Source organism: Sceloporus occidentalis, unplaced genomic scaffold, assembly GCF_023333645.1.
Source record: "Sceloporus occidentalis isolate IW3139 unplaced genomic scaffold, rSceOcc1.0.p SCAF_1, whole genome shotgun sequence".
Lineage (NCBI taxonomy): Eukaryota > Metazoa > Chordata > Lepidosauria > Squamata > Phrynosomatidae > Sceloporus > Sceloporus occidentalis.
Genome location: NW_028316981.1, coordinates 14,264,112 through 14,283,863, shown reverse-complemented (window position 1 = coordinate 14,283,863; position 19,752 = coordinate 14,264,112). Strand labels below are relative to the sequence as shown.

The following is a 19,752-nucleotide window of genomic DNA, read 5'->3' as shown; positions in this document are numbered from 1 at the left end:
AAAAACAAAAAACAACAACCTTGCAACAATGCATACCACTGAACGTCTTCAACACATTGTCCAGGAAAATTTTCCGATCACAGAATGTCTGGATTCTTGTTTTCAGTTCTGCTGGAAAAGTCACTGGATTTTCTAGCTTTCTGTCATCAAACCTGAAGGGGGCAAGAAGAAAATCTGACTGTTCTTGAAGCCTATCTTTTAGATTTAAAAACCTAAGCCATATATAGAATATACAGCCATCTTTAAATAAAGCTCTTTATAAGTTTGGAGAAGATGCAAGGTTGACCCTGTTACTGGGTAAAGTGGGGCAGTCATCTGGAGGATGAGGTGTTCAGGGAAAGAGGTCTGCATCCCCAAAGCTCAGAACATGGAAGTTTCAACTTACAGAGTGACTCATAATGGGTTAAACATTATCACAAAGGCACAACAAACCTATATTTAAAAAGTAATGTAATGTAATGAGCAGGATGAAGTGAGCTTTGGCATGTAATAAGTAACCATTTCTAGTTATTTTTAAAGTTATTTTTAAAAATTCAAAAAAATTCATGCCATCCTCCTCTCATTCCTAAGGTGCCTCTCTGACACGCAATGAAACGCTAACTAGTAGTACTATTCCCTAAATTGTAAATATGGTGTTGCCTACCATAATTTTGTTGGAAGATAAATAGTTTCACATCATTTCTGATTAATGGCAATCCTATGCTAAACCCTATTACGGGGCCTTCTTGGCAGAATTTGTTCAGACAGGGTTTGCTCTTGCCTTTCTCTGAGGTGGAGAGAGTGTGACTTGCCCAAAGTCACAAAGTAGATTTCCATGGCTGAGTGGAATTCGAACTCTAGTATCACAGTCCAACAGCTCATACCATGCTTCATCTTTCTTCCCCCAATTAATGACAACAAATTACTTTTCAGAGTTTTGCAGAGAATCAGACAATGTATTACTTTTTTCAAAAAAGAAGTCCAATTCAAAGCTTTGACCAAGCCAGCTTGCTGCCTTCAAGTGTGGCACAATACACTGTCCAGTCCTCAGGACTGAAGAACAAGTTAGTCCTCTGTCCAGCTCTATTTTGTGCACTGAATGGAAAGTGACACCATCTTGTGCTTTGCTTCAGATAGGAAAATGTTTCAGGCTAGCCCAGAACATATTCATTTGCCATTTTGGTTTCTTCTTCACTTCCCAAAACTGTCTCCTGCAGCAATAACGACTTTACTGATCATTAAAGAACTTTTATCATAAAGCTGTATGAAAAAGGTGATACCTGAACATCATTTTTCTCTTCATTGTTTTTGTCCTCCACTACCACTATTCTTGTACAATTTTTTTAAGCTCATAAGCCATTATTTTAAACAGTAAGCAGCTCAAATGCTTGGCAGACAGGTAGCATATGAAGGAAGTGAACATGCAAACATACACACACAGACGCATGTACATATTTGAGTTGTCTGCTGGGAAATGACATATTATGAGTGTGGGACAAATACCATTCCAAGGATCAAAGAACATGAGGGGAGCAACATACCTTACGAAGCTCTTTCCAAATTCCTATGTGGGGAGAAAGAAAGTATTATTGAGGAGATCAGCTTTGCTCTCCATATCAATGGATTCTGCATCCACAAATTCAACCATCCATGACTTGAAAAAATTCCAAAAAGTATATATATCCAATAGCAAACCTTGATTTTTCCATTTCATACAAGAGACACCATTTTACGATGCCATTACAATCATTCCTTCTTTCTCGCAGACCTGAGGTCTTCTGCCTCGAATATTCATGGAGGTGCAACCTCTATTATTTCCAATAATACAAAAGGATTGCTTTGTGTTTGTAACATACTGAATTACTGAAATTGCTTTAGTTCTAACATCACCATGTTGTAAACAACTTTGGTTGCTGAATAAAGCTCTATGTTTTTCACTGAGGTTAGTCAGTACATGACGTGGTTCGTCTCCTTTCTACATTATTAAGATCAACAGCCTCCTAGGTTCTCTGCTCTTGGGGTGGAAACTGGGTATTATCTTCCCACTACCCACTGCCAATTCTTTTCCCTCAATATAAGAATCAAAAGGTCTAACCCCAATCCCTGCTAGAAACCTCCAGAAGGCAAAACTCTTGCAGCTGTTTCTTTACTTCTTTTTTAAAAAGTCTGAAATAACTTTTTTGCCGGGGGAAGGGGAAAAGGTGTGGAGAAATGGGCACTCTATAACAGCTCAGTCTTGGTTCAATCCAGTCTAGCTGCTTTCAAAATGAATGGTTTTTTTTAAGTTCAGCTATTTAAAGAGTCCAGCTCTCTTCCTAATCTGGGGCTGGATGTGTGTCAACCAGTCCTAGATGGGGGTCACACTTCCCCGAAAGACTGTATTTATAGTTTGGGGGTGTTCCTGGATCTGTCTCTCCAAATGTCATCTTAGGTTGATGTGGTGATCAAGAGACCTTGTTATCAGCTTTGCCTGATATGCCAACTGCAACCTTTCCTAGAATCAAATGACCCACAGAAGGTAGTGCATGCGCTGGTAACCTAAAGCCAAGTCCGGAAACTCCAGCAAGTTCAGAATATGGCAGCCAGACTGATTACAGGTACATCCAGGAATGATCACATTAACACCTATCTTAAAATTACTCCATCGGCTGCCAATTAGTTTCAGGGCAAAGTACAAAATGTTGGTTATTACTTTTACCCAGGTTATCTACAGGATTGCCTCTTCTTGTACAATCCGCCTCATACACTCAGATCGTCTGTAAAAAGGCCTAGACTGGCAATGGTTTCCCAGAGGAACTTTTTTTTTGCTGCCCAACTGCAGTGGTCTGCCAGAAAACAGCACTAAAGACATATCTCTTCCAGCAGGCCCACCCAGTCCATTTTAAATTGTGACTTTTTAATTGGTATATTCTAAAGAATGTTTTCTTGTGAATGCATTTTAAAGGTTTTGTAGTAGTATATTGTAACTATTGGTTTTATGGGTTCTTAATTGCGTTTTGTATTTTAATGTGCTATACTCTACCTTGATCCCAGAGGAGAGGAGAAATAAAAAATGTATTATTATTATATTATTATCATGCCCAGTTCATTAGACAGTGTTGCTACTACATATTCCTGAAGAATAAAGATATTCATGCTGGTTGTTATCAATTCTCTGCCTTACCCTGGATATGTATGTTATATGATTGTGTATTAATAAAAGTTGTATTCTTGAATTGTTTTATATTTTATAACAGTTTTTGTAATGGTTTTTATAGTCTGTAACCCCACTTCGATCCAATGGGAGAGGCGGGGAAACATAAATAAATTTTATTATTATTATTATTATTATTATTATTATATTCACCTGCAAAAACTCCATCTCATCATCCCAATATCTGCCTTGTTTCTCATAGTAGATTTCATCGACATAGCTGGCTTGACTCTGGGATTTGGCCTCATAGCTCTTCCTACTACCCACAATCGTTTTCTCCAGTGCTACCAGGTCCGACATCCACATAGACTCTTGATCCTCCAGAAGCTGGTGTAGCCTCTTGAACTCTGCCACTACTTTCTTCCTCATGACCTCCGTCTGCTTCTACAAAGAAATGGCAAAAAGAGACAAGGGAAAGGTCAACTTGAGGGACAACTACATCAGGTATGAGCACCTGTGGCCCTCTGATTATTTTTGGATATCTGCTCCCATCATCTCTCTCAGAGGCTGGTGCTGCCTGGAGTGTTAAGCAGGAAATAAATGGAGGGCTACAGTTGTTTACCCCTGATCTATTGACATTCCACTATCTGGGGAAAATAAAGTTTCCTCCCTTGGATTCCCCAGACACATACTGGTTCAGGATCCAGTGTTTGTTGTTGTTTTGTGCCTTTGCTTCCAATGTACTGTGACCCTAAGGCTTGGGGTTTTCTTGGTAAGTTTCTTCTGAGGGGAGTTGCCTTTGCCATCCTCTGAGGGTGAGAGAGTGTGACTTGCCCAAGGTCACCCAGTGAGTTTCATGGTGGAGCCGGGATTCAAACCCTGGTCTCCAGAGTCATAGTCCAATGATCAAACCACTACAGTAGTGCTCTGATTTGTAAGAGAACAGGTGGGTGACAAGCCTGACTGTCCTATTCTTCTCTTCTCCTCTTATATACATGGCTACAAAGATTTCTTAGCTTATTATAACAGTTTCCCTGCAATGACTTGAACTGGGAAACTATGCTTCGTGTACAGGATTACAAATCAAGATCAATCCAGTGTCCATGATCCTGGCTTATTAGAAAGTAAGTCAGTTTCCCAATTTTGCAGCTCAAATTAAAACACTGGTTTAACCAAAACTTGAAAAGGTTATTTTTTAATTCCAGTTCCCAATGGCAAAGCTGGTTGAAGGACTCTGTTGTCAAAAAAGTTAGTTTTCTAAGCTGTAGGCCTTGACAAGCCAGACGTTTCTCTCTAGCTACGTGGGCATTATCGAACTGTAAAGCATTTATTGGGCAAAAACATTAATCTGCATCTTGGGAAGCTGTTCATCCATCCTTTGAGGGCTCTAGCCATTCTTGCCCTCTCCACCTTCCAAAAGCCTATGTTTGTTGTTTTGTGCCTTCAAGTCATTTCTGACTTAAAGCGACTCTATAATGGGATTTTCTTGGCAAGATTTACTTAGAGGAGTTTTGGATTGCCTTCCACTGAGGCTGAGTGCATGCGACTTGCCCAAACCTAGTGTGTTTCATGGCCAAGTGGGAAATCAAATCCTAGTCTTCAAAGTCATAGTCTATGACTGAAATCATGCCACACTGCAGGAGTGTTTAATATCTCTTACCACAAAAGCCAGTGGGAATAGAATCATTTATCACTCCTTCCAAGAGTGAACGCATGTGACAAATGCCGATAGGGTAGTTAACAGAACAGGGCTACAGAAATAGAAAGCATCAGCATACTCAGAAAACCTGTAGCTTTGCAACAAAGCATACATCAATCAATCAAATCAAATCAAAGAAGGTCTCCTTCCCAGCAATCTAGTAAGAACTGGACATGCTCAGTGCCCATTGAACATGGTCATTGGGGGGGGAAAAAAGCACAATATGTAGATGCCTGGAAATGTTCTGATTACAGGGAGTGGTTGATTGGAACCCAGAATGGAAGTTTATGCACAGTGTATACTGCAACCTTTTATTGCAGTTCCAAATTGTAAAAATGAACTTTATGAGTTAGGACTTTGTAACCAGGATGCTTTTATTTTATTCAAATTTTTGCCTACTGAGTTTCAATGCCTTTGCCCCCCGTTTTGTTCCTACCAGCTAGTCTCTTGGTTTGCCTTCAGCATTTGACCTGCTGGTGCAGAAAAGATCTTGTCCCATCATCATTACTTGATTCAAATAGCCTTCAATTTGATCCTGAGGAGAGAAATCAAGGTTAATCAGGGACCAGAAAGCAAGCAACACACTATAAAGCCCAGCCACATACATGTCTGAAGGGAGGGTCTGATGTTCTCCTTGATTTTCTCTCTTGATCAACAAACCCCTCTAGCCCACTCACTTCCATGCCAGCATTCTTTAAACATGCCAGTCAGATGAAAAACCCACAAAAAACTGTTCTAGAAAGTTTATCCGCTCTGCAGGCCCTATTCTTGCTGAACAAAGCAGGAGGATGAAATGATTGCAAAAGAAGCAGCAGGAAAAGAAGGGAAAGAAGAGGATAACTGACACAAAAAACAAGTAGAGTACAATATCCACAAAACAGTGATACCTTTATTCAGTCAACCAAAATGCAGAACTATACAATGCCAACTTTCAAAGCCCAGCTGGCTTCTTCATCGGGCAAGAGGTGTGAAAAAACATACAGGAGAAAAACAGTAACAGCTGACCCTTCATAGCCATGGATTCTTTATCCATGGATTCAACCATCCATGGCTTGAAAATATTCAAAGAACATATACATTCCAAAAAGGAAACCTTCATTTTGCCATTTTATATAAGGGACACCATTTAACCATGCCGTTGTATTTAATGGGATGTGAGCATCCATGGATTTTGGTATCCACAGGGGATCCCAGAATCAACCCCCAGTGGATACCAAGGACCCACTGTATAAAATGATGTCAATCACAGACTTGCATCTTCTCAAGTTATTTTGCGGGGGAATATATATATATATATATATATATATATGCAGGACTCTTTTCCTTCTGGCCATGTGGCACTGGGAACAAACATTCCAAAGTCCAGGAGATATTGTAAAATCGGAATCCCATTAGCAATACAAAAAGGTACTTATTCTGAGATCCAAGATGTCATCATTCTCAGTGCCACATGGTCAGAAGGAATAAGGACCTGGTTGCATAGAAATCCCTCCACAGAACAACACAATGCCTTGAAAAAAATGCAAGCCTGTAACTAACATAGTCATTTTATAATTTTTCCCTCTTGTATGATTTTTAATGTACTTTTGCCTGATGAAGATGTCAGTGAAGCTTCAAAAGCTTGAATCATCTATTTTGTGCATTCTGGTTGGCCAAATAAAAATATCACCATTTTGTGGATTTTGGATGTTATTGTACTTTGCTATATGGCCAACACGGCTACCTCCAAAAAAATAAGTATAGATTTATTAAGAAGCATGTGGTGACGGCGAGAGGAAAATAAAGTTCAGCAAATTCTGCCTGAAATAGAGAACCGAGGTCCAAAATACACTGCAGAAATAATCTAGTTTGAGACCACTTGGCTGCCTGACTAAGTGCTAGGAATCCTGGGAACTGTAGTTTATTGGGGCACCAGAGCTCTGACTGAGAAGGCTAAATGTCTCACAAAACTACAGTTCCCAGAGTTCCCTAGTACTGAGCAAAGGCAGTTAAAGCAGTCTCAAACTGGAGTATTTCTGCAGTGTGTTTGGATCATCTGAGTCTAGTACCCATGTCTGTGCTTCACGCCCAAGAAATCTTCCTATGTTTTAATACTGAACTGCCTGGGAATTTTTCACTGCAAATAATGTAACAGTTTATGAAGAGAGATGACCTACGTTTCCCAGAGCCTGGAAAATGGCTTGGACACTAGCTTCCAGAATCCCCAGCCAGCACTGACCACGTTGGCTAGAGATTCTAGAAAGTGTGATCTGAAAAGTCACTCTTCCAAGTGCCTTATATACAGTGGTCCCTCCACATTTGCTGGGGTCAGGTTTGAAGGACCTCCATGAAAGTGGAATGTGCAAATTAAAAAAGCACTATTCTTTTTACCTGAGAGAGCCCCTCTCTAGGACTCTCAAGGTCCTTCAATGCAACTCGGTGGTCAATATCTGCCATAGGTTGGTCACAGAATCATACTGGAGGGCCTACAGATACCTAGAGAAGTGTTTTCTCTAGGAATGTTTGAGTTCTCCAGCGCAACTCTGTGGTCAACATCTGCCACACGTTGATTATAGACTCATGCTGGAGGACCTACAAACGCTTAGAGAAGTGTTTTCTCTAAGAACTTCCAAGGTCTCCAACGCAGGTCTATGGTCAACATCTGCCATAATACAGAAAACACGCAGGGGCAGCTGTGTTGGCCATTGAACAAATCCAAACAAAAATCCATCAGTGATACCTTTATTGGCCAACTGAAATGTACAATATAATTGTTGCAATCTTTTGAAGCTCTATGGGCTTCTTCATCAGACAAGATGTTACAAACCAAAGAGGAGAAAATATATTTGGAACTGTTGGTCAGATGCCTGCATGTTGCTTCAGTCCTTAGTAAAGATGGTATGCTCCCTATTGCTGCATGGCTAAAAGGAGGGGGAGCCTGCCTGCAAAAGATATCCTCTTCAGCATACCATCTTTACTAAGGACTGAAACAACATGCAGGCATCTGACTAACATCTCCAATTGTCTTTTCCTCCTGTTTCGTTTGTAACATCTCTCCTGATGAAGAAGCCCATTGAGCTTCAAACGTTTGCAACAAGTATATTGCAACATTTCGCTTGGTCAATAAAGGTATCACTGATGCATTTTTATTTGGATCTGCCAGAGGTTGATCTGGAATCTCAAGAATGGCTTTCAGCTGGCTTGAAGCCACCATGTGACCTTTCCAAACTCATCCCATAACTAGAAAATTCCTACCCAATACTTGCTGCGATTTGTCACATTGTGACTCTGGTGAGTGTCTGACTTCATGCACAGCCCACAAAGGGCAGTCTGGTCATCTTTGCAGAAGTAGTTCAGGCTCTTCTGGTGTGTCTCACAAATGCCCTCTTTCTCAACCTCTTCTTTGGCATGCTCCACCGCTTGCTTAGTTTCTTCCACCAGATGGGCCAGTGGCTCATTAGGTTTGAAGGTCTTCATTGAAATCGGATAATCGCACCGAACGCAGGCGTCCGATTTGGGCATCTCTTCCCAGGAACACAGGAGGCAGGCCTTGCAGAAACTGTGCCCCCACTCCAGACTCACCGGATCTGTGAAATACTGGACACAGATTGGACAAAGCGCTTTGCACCAAAGCCACTCCCTGGGACGTTTGGCAGCCATCGCACTTCCTTCGGTGGACTCCATTTCTAATGTCTTGTCTTGTCTCCTTCCTTGATTCTTACAAGCCACCTATTGGCTTTCTTGTCACAATGAGAATGGAGTTTAAAACCAGACACCAACCCTTAGGGAGAGAAATGTGAGCAGGTGATTTGGACCATGTAAAAGCAGGATCACAGGTCCATTAAAAACTGGGGTAGGATTCATGTGGTCTTCTAGGGTGTATCTACACTGTAGAAATAATGCAGGTCTATAGCTGCATCCTACAGAATCTGAGATTTGAACTTTTGAGAGCTGCCATCACTCTTTGGCAGCGAAGGTTTAAAATACCTTGTAGAACAACAAGGACTCCATAGGATGGAGCTGCAGCACTTAAATTAGTGTCAAACGTCATTATTTCTACAGTCTAGATGCACCCTTAATTAATGAGTTGGAATTCTAACACTAGTCCTCACCTCACTCCTCCATCCCTAAAAAGGTTTAGTTTTGAGACAGCACATATAGCAATAATAATAATAAGATCAACGGCAGATCCAAATAAAAATTATTATTATTATTATTATTATTATTATTATTATTTCTTACCTGCCTCTCCCCATGGGCTGAGGCAGGAAATAAAGCAGGAACAAATACAGCTCCACAATACGATACAATATTGTGGACAATTAAGAAATACAGATCCGTGATACGATATTGTGGACAAACAACAAATACAGATCCACAATATGATATCATGGAGAATTAACAAACACAGATGCACAATATTATAACGATAACAATTAACAAACACAGATGCACAATATGATACTGTGTATATTGAGGATTTAAGCAATTTTGCTTGACTTTTTAGGTCAGAAGCAACATAAAAATTTGATAGTACAGTAGCTGAGAAGTGAATAGACTAAGCATTAATATTTTCAACCTTGGGAAGTTGGAAATCAATACAGTTTGTGTATGTTTTGTTAAGAGTTGTGTTTTGGAGAGTTTAGGTTTCTTTAATTATGTATAAGGGGAGGATATAGTGGGAGGTGAGGCTGGGAAAGTAATGTAGTTTACTTGTTAATGTAGTTTAGTTTTAACGTAAGCATAGTTTAGGCTGGCATTTTGTGGTTTTTGTGGAATGCGTTATGCACTATGTGTGTGATAGAGTTGTGTTTTTTTTGGGTACAGTATTTTTTATTTTTCAAAAACTAGTACAATTATTTAAAAACAACAATTCCTTTGCATCAGTGAAAACACACATCAGTTTAAAAGATATACCCATGAGATGTACACACATGAGAACAATCCACATTTCACTTTTATATGGGAGAGAGGTGCTTTGGATTCAAACCACACTGCAGTAATAATCCAGTTGGAAATGGCTTTAACTGCCCTGGCTCAGTGTCAGAGAATCCTGGGAATTAGTCATCCCTCCATATTTGCGGCTTTGATATTTGCAGATTTGATTATTCACGAAAGTGATTAATATGTTCTCTCTAGGAATATCTAAGTCCGCCAGTGCAACTCTGTGGTTAAATTTAACTAAAAGTTGCACTGAAAGACCTAGAGCTTCTAGAGAGAATACTCTATTAGGCATTTGTAGCTACTCCAGTGTCAGCTGGACATTGACCACAGTCCTAGAGAGGTGTTCTCTCAGGTAAAAACAGTGTTACTGTTATTTGCGATTTTTCCATATTCATGGGGGTCTTGTTCCCCGAACCCTAGCAAATATGGAGGGATGACTGTATAGCTTATTGTGACAGAGAAGGCTGAATGTCTCATGAAACTACAGTTCCCAAGATTCTTTAGCAGCTAAAGTAGCCTCAGATTGGATTATGGACCTTAGTTATGTTTTTAACTTTTGTATGCTTTTAATGTTCATTTTGTACTGTTTTCACTGGGTTATTTTAATTGCTTGTTTTACTTAAAATTGTAAGGTCTTTAAAGTAAGTGGTGGTTTTTTTTTTTAATCTCGTGAGTTTCTTTTTTGGGAGAAAGGTGGCATAAAAACTAAATAAATAAATAAATACATGTAAATATTCATAGTTTAAAAATCATCTGAATAAATCAGGAAAAAACAATTTCTTGACAAAATCCCTATTAATGGTCCTGCTGGAATTGGGTTCCCCCAGACCCAGACCTTTCCCAGCTCTGAATCAGACCCAATACCACTTGCAAGTTGCAACTAACCTGGAAGAAAGAAGAACAAGTAGTTCTGGAAACCAGCCAACTAGCCAAGAAAAAGAATAACAAGCAAGGCACTATTGGAGGGACTGGGCAGGAAACACGTGTACCAGATCTCTTGGGATCCAGCCATCCCAAGTGAAGCTAGCAAAGAAAGTTAAAGAAAGAGGGCTGCAGAGCTTACCTACCAGGAGGAACCTTACTAGAATAAGCCAAAGGCTCAGCACAGCTGGAATCCTCAGCAGAGACAGCACAAATGGGCAAGCCAGCATTATTTATTTGCAATGCCTTCTATGGAGATGCTGCAAGGGGTTGGATGATTCCCCCTGGGAGCCAACCACCTGCCTTGTCTCTCACGATCTCCCTTTCCATTGGTAGAAACAAAAAGGCAGAGCGTTTGAAAAATTCCATCCATCCAGTTTAGTTTTTAGGAAACAAGTGGGAAGAATATTCAGGAAAAGGGGAGGAGCTGCTGCTCCAAGAAAAGCTCAAAGATTTAAAAGTTAATGCATGCTTCTGAGTCTGGCTCAATAAAGTAAAATAACATAAAATAAATGGAGGACTTTTTTGTTATTCCTCCTGGGCAGAAGATTGGAATGGAGGAGGACAGGTCCTGGAAAAAGGAGGACCCTGAGGCCTTGCCATTCAACAACAGAACAATACAGAGATTAACATGGAAATCACTCTATAGGTAGGGAGGAGTGATTTCCGTGTTAATCTGTGTATTGTTCTGTTGTTATGTATTCCACTCAATTCTCTGAAGATGCCAGCCACAATGCTGGCAAACCATCAGAAACAAACTCTTCTAGAACATGGCCACATAGCCTGAAAACCTCACAAAAACTAAGGAGGACCTCTGGTTGAACCTGTTCTGAGAAAAATTGGAGGATGTTACAAAACAAAAGCTAAAAACGCTGCTATCAATGCCAATGCATGCCTCTGAGTTATGCTCCAACAGAGGATATTTGGGAATGCCTCCTGGGCAGAAGGTTGGAATGGAAGATAGGTCCTGGGAAAAGGAGGACTTCTGGTCACCCTAGTTGAAGCTGTTTGGATAAAAATGGAGGACCTTACCAAAAACAAAAGCCAAAAACGCGCCTATCAATGTAAATGCATGCTTCTGAGTCATGCTCCAAACAGAGGACATTTGGGAATTCCTCCTGGGCAGAAATGGAGAACAGGTCTTGGGAAAAGGAGGACTTCTGGTCACCCTGGAGGCAGCAGAGTGTAGTGGTGTGAGTGTTGGACTCTGATCTTGGAGTAGTGGGTGTTCTTAGCTACCCTTGGAACTCTGTGGATGAGACACTTCCAAGCCCCCCCGTACTCTGCTTTGCTTGCATCCTACAAATTTATAGCCATAACCTCCCCAATCAAGTCCATCCATCTGGCATGTGACCTTCCTCCTTCACACAAACGAGATTGGGAGTTTATCCCGTGAATATCCCGGAAAAAATTGTGTAATTACACAAAACAATTTCACACAACATCGCACAAAAAACACCATTATTTTAATTTCCTCATTATTGGTTTGTTGTTGTTTCCCACCTCAACCAATGAAGAGAGGCAAGAAAGAAATAACAGCAACAACACAGTTATATCTTTGAACAATAATAGAGCTGCTTCAAATAGCAGGAAGGTTTGAGGCATGGCCACTACAGTTCTAATGTAATCTACACTTCTCTCTTTAATAAAAATATTTTCACTGCAGAAAGGCTCATTCAGAATTTAGAAGGCCATGCTCAAAATGGAGGACATTTTGGAATCCCTCTTGGACTGAAGGTTGAAATGTATGACATGCCTTGGAAAAGGGGGACATCTGTGAGAGAAAGGAATGTTTGGATTTAACACACAAATAAATATATGTTCATATATAGATATATGTATAAATGTGGGTATAACTGTATATATGAAGTGAGTAGAAATAAACTTATGAGTGTAGAACTTAGATAAGCCCTGTAGTATAGAAGACAGGAATGGTTTTTAAAATATACACCACAAACACATTCTTTATAGGGAGTGTTTGGATTTCAGGCCCCAGATAAAGAAAAAATTGGTTACCCTTGCAAAACATTATTTTAGTAATGTGCCAAAAATACAAGACTCAGTGGGGTTTTTTTTTTAGTTTAAGATACTAAACTTGTAATAATTGTGGGTGTACAAGCTTCAAAAGCAACATACATTCCTTTGAGCTAATATATAAAGGCCAACCAGATAAAGAAAGAAGTGGGAAGCTCAAGGCCACTGTTAATTGCAATAGATTTCATTTTCTTTCCTAAAAGGTAAACTAAAGTTCAAGAGATTTTCTCTTCTGCACATGCTTAATGATGGCTCATGAATATTATACTTCACACCTATGAATCTATAATGACTAATTTAAATGAACATGGATTGTATAAAGTAGTATGAAGTAGTTGTGGAAAACAAACAAACGTAATGAGAGTTTCTAGAGTTTGTACATCAGCCAATGAGAAATAAGTTAAGGAAAACTGCAACAGAAAATGACTTATAAATATTGTGTAAAACATCAGACAGGTGTGTGTGCCTAGTTGCCACCCCTTCTTGCAAGATTGTAGAGTACGCCCGCGTCATACGCAGGTGCGCTTTATGCGGCTTTCAGCATACGCTGAAAGCAATGCAGGGAGGAAGGGGCGGCACGTCCCATAGGGATTAATGGGGTGCGTGCCAATGGTGTGTGCACGCTGCTGCACTGCCACACCCACAAGCCTCGTTCATTTAAATGGGGCTCGAGCATACGCGTAAAGCAAGGGTGCACTGTAATTAATAAACTGGAAATTGCTGCTTCACTTGTTTTATCCTGATTAATTTGATTTGGTACTTATACCTCACAGTCTGGTCACTCTTGTTTTGCTGGCTTGAGTGTTACACCAGCACTTGGGTTTTGTTGGGTGAGGTTTGCTTTAATTTTTAAAACCTCTGTATGTATACTGCAGTCAGTGCATGACTCCCTCAGACTTCTTGGGAGGAGAGGCCTTTTCTTTTCAATAGAAAGAAAGAGACCTAGAAGTGTTTCTAAAGCAGACCGAGAGGCTAAAGCTGTGGTAAAATGGCCTCCCCTCAAACCATACAGGATGGGAAGGGTCTCTAGGGACTAAAATATGTCTTTGTTTAAGTTCCCCAAGAAATTTCTGGATGCTGCACATGGTCCCTGGGCTGCTCTTCTCCTAGACCTTGTTCAGTTTAATGGAATAATGGTAGTTGGTCATTAAATTAATGGCCTCAAGTAGAGTGCCTCATGACAAGGGTATGAGAGGCCTTAGGCGGCCATATTTTCTTTGGAGTCATTCCCTTGTTGTAACTCAAAGGGATTTTATTTCTGTTTGGAATCACATAGAAACTTTAAAGAGAGCCTGTGTGGCATCATGGTTTGAACATTTGACTATGACTGTAGAACAGGGTTAATATTATCCTTCTTAATAGTTGAAATAGAGGTAGGAATAGAACTTCCCCTTTTTATAGCAGGTAAAAGAGTGTTTTATCTGAGAGGTTTCTGAGCTCTTTATAAATAATTTTTCACTGTTACAGCCACCAAATTATATTGTTCTGCTAAAAGTGTCCCACCACTAAGAGGACAGGAGACTTTTTAAATATCTTCATGTCTACTCAGTCTTACTAGCATCATGGATGTTATTTATAATGACATTATGATTTCCAGCCATGTGAATGTTTGGACTCCAAACAGTCTGATTCTGAAATCAGTTAAAAATAGAGATCGTAGAGTAGAGAAAAGTAGAGAAATCTGTTAAAAGTAGAAATTGAAGGTTTACCAACATCTGGTATTAACCTATCAATTTTTAAAAAACTCATAAATTTTAACTTGCTTAATATGAGGGGAGGACAATAGCTGGAATTACTTCGGGCATGGTTTCTAAAACCCATTTTGTTTAACAATCAGAAAACAAGCAGTTTAAAAACACTTTCAATTTATATCCTTTAAAAGGAACAGAAAACAATAAACTAATAATAAAAAACAAGAAGGCAGAGATACAAGGCTTCACCACATAATGTGTGACAACATCAAAAGCATACTCCCAAAAATATTAAAATGCTTAATAGATAAGGATACTGGGAGCCCATCTCTGAGTCACTTATGATTATGTGAGTGGATTAGGAGAGCAAGCTGGAGCCAGAAAAAGGACCAAGGGTGAAATAAATATTTCTGAGGAAGGAAAAGCCTCAGATTGTATTGTTATAAAGTAAGGGGAGAAGAACCTTGTCAACCATTATTTCCTTTGGCCGCTGCCTTGGGTTTCTGTTAATTATATGTCTGCAGGGCACTGATAATCTCACAGGAGAAGCCTCTGTTCTTCTTACCAACTGGTTTTGTTTGGAAGGGTGTGCTTTATTGTTTTTAAATTTAATTTTTGTATATATGCTGCAACCTCTGATCTCCGGGACATTTTAGTCTTGGGAGAGGCCCATGTCTTTTCAGTCGGAAGTGCCCTGGACAGACTTCTAGGCCTAAAGCAGGCCTAGGGGCCAAAGCTATGGTAAAATAGCCGCCAAAATAGACATCAAAGCTGCAGTAGAATGGCTGTCAAAATGGCCATCAAAGCTGTGACAGAATGGCCTTCAAAATGGGTGTCAAAGCAGTGATAAAATGGCCGTCAAAATGGCCCTCAAAGCTGTGATAAAATGACCCCCAAAATGGCTGCCAAAGCTGTGATAAAATGGCCCTCAAAATGGCTGTCAAAGCTATGGTAAAATGGTTGTCCCCCAAACCCTAGGAGACATGAAGGGTCTCTAGGGGCAAAAATATGTATTATTTTAAATCCTTATATTTCTGGGGCTGTGCATCATGGCTCCTGGGTTGCACTTATCCCAGCCCTTGTTCAGATGTAGGGAATTTGATAGTTGTCATTAATAGCCTCAATGGGAGGGCATCCTGAAAAAAGGGAGAGGCCTTAAGCGGCCATATTTCTTTGGAGTCATTCCCTTGTAATGCAGAGGTATTTTATTTCTGTCTATAATCAGGCAGAAACTTTAAAGCCATTGTGGTGTCGTAGTGTGAGTGTTGGACCAGGACTCTAGAGACCAGGGTTTGAATCTCGCTCAGCCATGAAAACCCATTGGGTGACTTTGGGCAAGAAGTCACACTTTCTCAGTGATCCATCAGTGATACTTTTATTGGCAACCGAAATGCACAATATGCTTGTTGCAAGCTTTTGAAGCTCCATTTAAATTCTATTTGCATCTTAACAGGGAGGGATCCCTCTTTGGCAATAAAACATGTCTCCATTCCAGTGAGGTCACAGGCCTCTTTGTAAGCAGAGAACAATGTGTTCCTCAAGAAGTCTCCATGTTTTTCCCCTCCTGTTTGTAACATCTTGCTTGATGAAGAAGCCCATGGAGCTCCAAAAGCTTGCAAAAAGTTGGTCAGTAAAGGCACCACTGATTGATTTTTGTGCATGTTCTCGAATGAAACGTTAGAGCAGCTGCTGATTGGCTGCATTGTGAAGCAAAGTAGCTCCATTCCTTGGATCCATCCAATCACAAGGAGCCCGGCTCACTTTTCATCCAGTGCCCTTGGGAGGGAAGCCCAGTCGAGACTCTTCTGGCAGGAATTTCAATTTCATTCTTGCTGCCTGTTTCGTTCTTGCTTTCCAGACGCCCAAAGACCTGAGCGCTGCTTGAGAAATTTCCTAAGTGCTGCAAAACTCTGAGTTTGACACTGTAAGAGCCGTCCTTGCGTGGGCCTCTTGGATTGGGACCCCTCTTGAAGCAGCTGCCTCAGCCAGACTTGGAAGGTAAAGGTTTGGCACTGGCTTGGCAGCCCATCTGGAACATGAGAGGGATGTACACTCATCCCTCCATATCTGTAGATTTGATTATTCATGGATTTGATTGATATGTTTTCTCTAGGAATATCTAGGTCCTCCAGTGCAACTCTATGGTCAACTTTAACTAAAAGTTGCACTGAAAGAGATTGCTAGAGAGAATACTAGGCATCTGTAGCTCCTCCAGTGCAGTTCTATGGCCAGTGTCGGATGTTGACCACAGAGTTGCACTGGAGGACCTAGAGATTCCTAGAGGTGTCCTCCCAGGTAAAAACGTGGTATTTTTGTTATTTGCATTTTTTCCATATTCACTGGGGTCTTGTACCCCTAATCCTAGCGAATATGGAGGGACAAGTGTATTCTCTAGTCCCAGAGCCAGCGTGGTTTGAGCGTTGGAGTAGGACCTGGGTTTGAATCATGAATCAGCCATAGAAACCCACTGGGTGACTTTGGGTGAGTCACACTCTCAACCCCTTCCCCCTCACCATTCCCTTCTCCTTTTGTGTCATGCATTTTTAGATTGTAAGCTTGAGGACGGGGAACCATCTGAATTAACTATCCGTAAGCCACTTTGAGAGCTATGGAATTCTGGGAATTGTTGTTTGTTTGGCACCAGAAGTCTCAATATCTCGCAAAACTGCAATTCCGAGAATTCCATAGTATTGAGCCATGGCTGTTACGCTGGTATGAAATTGGATTATTTCTGCAACGCAGAAGCAGCCCAAGTGACTATTGCCAAGTCACACTCTCTCAGCCTCAGAGGAAAGAAGGCAAAGGCACACCTTCTCTGAACAAATCTTGCCAAGCAAACTCTATGATAGGCTTGTCTTGTTGTTGTGTGCCTCCAAATCCTTTTATATTTATGCTGAACCTAAGGCAAGCAACAAAGAAGGTGAACCTATCATGGGGTTTTCTTGGCAAGATTTGTTTAGAGGAGGTTTGCCATGTCATTCTCTGAAGATGAGAGAGTGTGACTTGCCCAAGTGGGTTTCATGGGAACTTGGACCATGTTCTCCAGAGTCTTAGGTACAAAACACAATTAATCTGGTTTGAAACTGCTTTTACTGCCATGTCTGAATGCCAGGGAATTCTGGGAACTGTAGGGTTTTTTTAATGTGTTTTAAATAATTTGTATTAAAATTAAAATTCATACAATGAAAATTATAAAATACATAAATCTATATATATTTTTTCTACATTCTATTACAACCTATCTGAATATCTATAGTTTTATGAGACCTTTAGCCTTTTTTGTCAGAGAGCTCCAGTGCCACAATAAATTACAATTCCCAGGTTTCCCGAGCACTGAGCCAGGGCAGTTAAAGCTTTGTTGTGTATGTATATTGCGTATGTATATATTTAAGTTGTTTCCAACTTAAGGCAACCTTAAGGTGACTTTGTCATGGGGTTTTCCTGGCAAGATTTGTTCAGAGGAGGTTTGCCATGTGCCCCTGAGGTTGAGAGCATGTGACTTGCCCAAGGTAAGGTTACTCAGTGGCTTTCTATCAGGGTGTGTGTGTGTGTGTGTGTGTGTATAACATTTGTTCAGATTCAGAAGGGTCTGCCATTGCCTTCCTCTGAGGGTGAGTTCCTTGCCCCAGGCTGCCCAGTGGTTTAACAGGGCTGAGCAGAGATTTGAACTCTGGTCTCCCAGGGCTGAATCTGTAATGCAGAATGAATACACCTTTACACCACTTCAGTTGCCATGGCTCTATCCTATAGACTCCTGGGATTTATAGTTTGTTGTAGCACCCGATCTCCCTGTCAGAGAAGGTTAAAATTTTCTCAAAAGCTACAAATCCTGGAGTTCCATGATAGCATTGACCCATGGCAGTTAAAATTTGTGTCAGACTGCAATAATTTTGCAGTGCAGATTCAGATTCAAGAATCCAAGTCCAGCCCTCCAATTAGGACACCAAACTGGCTCTCCTGTGGGATGGTTTGGTGGCCCCAGATGTGGGGCCTTTTGGGCTCACTTATTTTTACCTTTGTCTTCCCAAGACAGTTACCCTTCCTTGATGCAAAAAGGAACAGAACTTCTTGGAGTTCCTTTTTTTTTTTTGGGGGGGGGGGAGGTGGACTATTATTATTATTATTATTATTATTATTAACCTTTATTTATAAAGCGCTGTAAATTTACACAGCGCTGTACATACAATCATTTTAATTGGACGGTTCCCTGCCCTCGGGCTTCTTAATGGATGGTTAGTCTTCTTCCAGGGAGGCCTGTTGGAGCTAGCCTGCCGTTCTAGTAGGATAATACATGTAAAATGCATAGAAATATAGGAAATGATTCAAATAAAACAATAATTCCAAGCATGCGCTCTGAGTGCACCTGAATGTGTGTGTGTGTGTGTGTGTGTTGTGCACACAGATTTAAAATGAACCCCCATTTCAAGTTTTGCCACAGTCTGAATCCTGTCCTTTTAAATTTGTACACTACAATCCAGTATCCTATCCTATAGTGTGTGTGTGTAGAATTTAGGAAGGTCTGCACTCGAGTTCTCTGCCCCACCCCCAATTGCTGAATATTCCTGATCCTGAGTTTCCCTAATGTGAGAAATGCCAATCTTTTGCAGAATCCTACTTTTGGTGATTAGGCGTTTTGAACTTTTAGCTCCCATTTTCCTGACCCCTGCCTTCAAAGTCTTTCTTCCAAAGAGGGCAAAGCCTCACTTTAGACATGTTGCCTGAAGCTGGGCTAAACTGAACAAACCAATCTTAACCATTGTTCCTCTATTGCCTTTGTAAACCCTGGTTCTTAAGTTCAATGGTTTAACATCTGTTTTCTTGTTGCTGATTGCCTTCACCTCAGGTTAGATTTATGGTGATCTTATGAATGAGATACCTCCAAGAGACCTGGTCATGCAGGCCTGCTCAGGTCTTACAAACTCAGGGCTGTGGCTTCCTGATTGAATCAATCCACCATCTTTGTCATCTTTGTCTTTTCCTACTGCCTTCCACTTTACCAAACATTAGTCATGTCCCATAATACGGCCAAGTTATGACAGCCTCAGTTTAGACCTCTTAGCTTCTAGTGAGAATTAAGCTTGATTTGCTCAAAAATCCATTCAAATCCATCAAAAATCCATTCATCTGCCTTTTGAGCAGTGGATGGAACTGTAGAACTCCAGCAGCCCATTTCAGATTAATCAATTCTTGTCCTGTCGGATTTCTTTACTGTCCACCTTTTACCACCATATGAAGGATGATATCACATGGGAGAGATGTCTCTCCATTTCGAAAGAAAAGAAAGTAGGGCCAATTCGAAAATGAACACTATTACGCGAATGGTGATCAAATGCACAGAAGAACACACTTCCCATCCCAAAGCCAAAGTTTTG

General features: G+C 40.6%; 1 protein-coding gene and 1 long non-coding RNA gene across 13 annotated transcripts in view; one reads left to right on the top strand and one right to left on the bottom strand.

Moving 5' to 3' along the window:
- Positions 1 to 3,330: 3,330 nt before the first annotated feature.
- LOC149320864 (uncharacterized) lies at positions 3,331 to 13,529 on the bottom strand. 2 transcript variants are annotated; one of them, XR_016279485.1, is made up of 4 exons: positions 13,456 to 13,529; positions 8,046 to 8,571; positions 5,248 to 5,346; positions 3,331 to 3,556 (listed from the first exon to the last, which is right to left on the bottom strand). It is a non-coding gene; the product is annotated as an uncharacterized LOC149320864 (long non-coding RNA). The 2 variants fall into 2 exon arrangements; XR_016279486.1 differs by lacking the exon at positions 13,456 to 13,529 and adding an exon at positions 10,802 to 12,405.
- The window catches only part of LOC149320863 (zinc finger protein RFP-like), a 20,658-nt gene continuing 14,000 nt past the window's right edge, over positions 13,095 to 19,752 (top strand). For 2 of the 11 annotated variants that reach the window (XM_089505665.1, XM_089505593.1), the window contains exons 1-2: positions 14,017 to 14,093; positions 16,239 to 16,378. The gene's annotated coding sequence lies outside the window, so the exon portion shown is untranslated. Of the gene's footprint in view, positions 13,146 to 13,588; positions 13,673 to 13,692; positions 13,876 to 14,016; positions 14,094 to 14,368; positions 14,408 to 14,652; positions 14,730 to 14,754; positions 14,828 to 14,862; positions 14,967 to 15,078; positions 15,122 to 16,238; positions 16,379 to 19,752 lie in introns of those variants that run through there. The other 9 variants (XM_089505659.1, XM_089505601.1, XM_089505608.1 and 6 more) reach the window with 9 other exon arrangements.